At 33.5% G+C, this 4,044-nt stretch overlaps 1 pseudogene; it reads left to right on the top strand.

Moving 5' to 3' along the window:
* Positions 1-920: 920 nt before the first annotated feature.
* On the top strand, positions 921-3,936 carry LOC124895161 (annotated as a pseudogene).
* The last annotated feature ends 108 nt before the right edge of the window (positions 3,937-4,044 follow it).

The following is a 4,044-nucleotide window of genomic DNA, read 5'->3' as shown; positions in this document are numbered from 1 at the left end:
CATAATTAATTATTATGTTCATCTAAGCATCATGACACTTAAATTGGAACAGAAGAAAAAATATTATGCATCACATTAATGTAAAACTTAAACTATTTAAAAAAATATAATTGACTATCAATGCCACAAAAGTTTGAACAATGAGATCGATATATATTTTTTGAAAATTACATAAATAGTATTATAAATACAATAATTGACAACTTATAATATCTATTAAAAAAATTGTTATATATTTTAAAAAATATTATAAATCACAATAATTAAAACAATTTTTTTTAAAATATTCGCTGGGCCCGTGCCTTGCACCGGCTATTGGTGACTATATATATATATAATTTTAATTATATATAAATAATATAGCTTTTTGTTAAGGGAATTAGGATGAACCCTAAGCTCCGACACTGATAGTATATAATATTTTGTACGCACAGTTGGTGGTGTCAGTGCACAATTCTTAAAACTCCTTATATATGCATACTCAAATCGAGACTTTGTATTAAAAGGGACAAATAAGTTTTCCAATTAAATGAGGGTAAGTTTCTAAAATTAGGTGAGAGGAGTAATTTTTTTTAAGTTCTTGTGTTCCAACAACTTCTTCCAGTTGTCGAACAATTTTGATAGTTATTCGACAACTTTGCGCAGTTGTTCAATAACTATCAAAGTTATTCGATAACTGCGATAAGTTGTTCAACAATTGAGACAATTATCAATAACTGTATAAAGTTATAGAGACAACTATCCCAATTATCAAACAACTGTCCCAGTTGTTCGAGGAACTTAATTTTTTAACTTAAAAAAGTTACGGGACCCACTAATCTTTTTTTAATTGAAAACTTGGGAGGGTCTCTAACTCATTTTTCTCACTCCTCAAATCACTAAACTTATTCCTCACTTAACCATTCGAGTTGACGTAGTGATTCAACCCTATATGCTTAAGTCAGAGATCGGGAATTCGATTTCCGCCTCTAGCAAATGGAGCGCACTCTCTGGTCGAAACCAACAAAAAAAAAAAAAAAAAAAAAACCTTATTCCTCACTCTCACTCTCTATACTCTAAACCTTTCAATCCTCAAAATCCGTCAATGGCTTCTTTATTCTCAATCAATCCCATTGCTCCTCATTCCAAATATCTCCGCCGAAATAACAATCACTCTTTCCTGGTCTTTACCTTCTTCTATCGAAACTAAAAATCATTTCTCCATAAAAAGTAGTATTAGTAGTAATAATAGTAAGTTGAGCTGTGAAAGGAGTCGTGGATTTGGAGGGATTGTAAAGGCTTCATCTGTTGAAGAGGTAGTGAATGATCATCATGAAATTGAGGACGTGGAGAGTAAGAAGGTTCTGAGAGTGGGACTTATATGTGGTGGCCCATCTGCTGAGCTCTGCTCGATCTGTTCTCGATCATATTCAGGTTGCGTACACCATAATTCAACATGTTGCTTTTACGTAATTTAATTACCTTCTATCAGTTGTTGCTAAGGCACAGGAGATTATTATGTTTTACTAATGTAATGATAGTTGATTGCTCCGTGTGTATTAGAGAAGAATATTCCTTCTTTCAATCTGTGATTAACGCTTTCCTGTGCTTGAGCAGGGGGGTGATTTGCATGTTAGTTGTTATTACATTGATAGCAACCTCAATGCCTTTGCCATATCCACTGCCCAGGTTCGTAGTCTAAACATGCACCTTTTAAGTATTTTTGGTATTTTCTGTTCCTTTTGCTGAAAGTTACTGTAATAATTGATCATCTGGAAATATTAAGCAGGATAACGAAGCTCTTCATCAAGATCTTCTATAAGTCATACTTATCAAAAACAAACAAAAAAAAAAAAGAACTTGTATAAATCGTTCCTTTTCTCCTTTTCCATTCAATTTAATCAGAGAATTGTCTCAGAACCCGTAAATTTAAATAGGGCTTAAACCTCAGAGGATATTAATTTCGGTTTTCTCATTCTGCAAGTGAATGTGGCCATTGGCTTGGCAGAATGTGCATTTTGGAAGACAAGTTCTCAGTCTATATTTTACTCACTTATTTTGATGGTTTATCAGCTTCTTCTAGGGCTGAAAATAAAATCAACTTCTTCTAGGCATTAGTTATCTTCAGTGTCTTTTGGGGTTTTGTCTTTTGATTCTTTGTTAAATTTCACTTGTAGGTATACTCAAATACTCCTGCTGACTTTGATTTCAAACTTGAGAGGTTAGTTATCACAGCTAAACATCGAGGCTTGATATAGGTAAAACTTTCCCAGCTTGTTATAGTTGAAAATTTTATCATATTGCATATGCAGCCTTGCCCAAGGCTTTCAGTCATTATCTGACTTCACAGAACACCTTGCTTCTGCGTAGACATAGTTTTTCCTGTTATACACGGTCGTTTTGGTGAAGATGGTGGCATTCAGGTTTTTACTGAAACGCTCGAGCAATTTCACACATACTAATTGCCTTCTGAGTTTGAAATCTTGGAACAACTTCCTTTTCTCTGTTTTGAGTTGTGTCTTGATGCATTTTTCAGGAGCTAATGGAACGATCAAATATTTCATTTGTTGGAACAGGGTCCACTCAATGTCAAAAAGCTTTTGATAAAGTAAAATACCCATTGATCTACTTTATTTTTGTTTTCCTGATCTGGCATGGACTTCTTTTATCAGTTGAGAAAACTAGAATATATGTATTGCTTACTAGACATGGTATTTGTTGAAAAAAAAGGAACCTTTAATATCGAAAATAACTTTGCATTTCATTTGAATTGTTCAATTGTATTTCAAGTCTAGTAATCCTTAATTTGAACTGTAATCCTTTTCTGAAACCTCTGATCTTCATATTGATATTTTACTTGTATGGCTGTGTTAAGATATACTAAATCATATTAAAATAAATGGCAACAACTTGTTAACATACTTTATTGATCATGTCAGCTAGAAACTTCTTCTATAATGCAAGTATGCTACAGGGTGCTGTTTGTAATGGATTATGCATCCGAACTGCTCTTTGATTAATAGATGATATTGGTGTTTCTTCCAAATTTTTAACAGTATGATGCATCCTTGGAGCTTGACAGACAAGGTTCCACGACTGTACCTAATTTTCTCATACAGGTATGATCTGTGTTTATTTTTGTTTCATGAAGCTCTTTAATTCTGCTTTTGACTTTCTCCGTTCATGTGCTTTCTTCTAGTTTGAAGTTTCCATATGCAGGCATATGTTGTTACTGTTAGTAATGGTCCTTCAAACTGTCTTTTAAGTTTGACTTCCATATTATATTTCTTAGAGACACTCTTGAGCTTGCTCATGTGATCTAGCGAACTTGAATATTCACAGCTCAGCTTGATTCAGCTTGTTTCCATCTCCCCTTGACAATGATTACATAATCTTATCTTTATTTTATGTTGAGCCGGACAAATTTTCCTTCTGCTTCTCTAATTTATCCAAAAAAGTGAAGAAGTACTTTTGCTTCTCTATTCATCTGTTCTTGGTAGGTTGTCACTTTGTCTTGTTCTTGGTTGGTTCACTTCTCACTCGACTATTCCTAAATTTCCCTTGCTGGTTTTCTAGTCAATGTAACCCACCAAGAAAGCTGCTTTCCTAAACTATCACGCTGGAAATTAGATTTTCATATACACCCAAGAAACAGAATTGTATGACTTCACAAAATTAACTGTGGTCTGTCCTGCTCTTAGGGAAATGAAATGGATGAATCTGAACTGTCAAAGTGGTTTGAGCAAAATCTTTTAGATATTAAGTCGGGAAAAGTTGTGGTAAGTATTCAATGGAGCATTCATTTTGATTTTCTGCAGCACTCTTGATCCATTATTTACATTTAGGATCTACACAATATTGCAGGTAAAACCAACAAGAGCAGGATCAAGCATTGGAGTTACTGTTGCATATGGTGTCACTGATTCTCTGGAAAAAGCTAACAGAATTATTTCTGAGGTAATAATTTTATTCTTCACGTCATTCTTCTTTAGTTTTACTTTGTTATACTGTACCTATTGGAAAGTGTTGGTTTGATAGTATAATTGATAATAGAAAATTAAGTCC

This window comes from Capsicum annuum, unplaced genomic scaffold (genome assembly GCF_002878395.1).
Source record: "Capsicum annuum cultivar UCD-10X-F1 unplaced genomic scaffold, UCD10Xv1.1 ctg80303, whole genome shotgun sequence".
Taxonomy (NCBI): domain Eukaryota; kingdom Viridiplantae; phylum Streptophyta; class Magnoliopsida; order Solanales; family Solanaceae; genus Capsicum; species Capsicum annuum.
The sequence above is the reverse complement of the archived record's forward strand: the minus strand, read 5'-3'. Positions and strand labels throughout refer to the sequence as shown.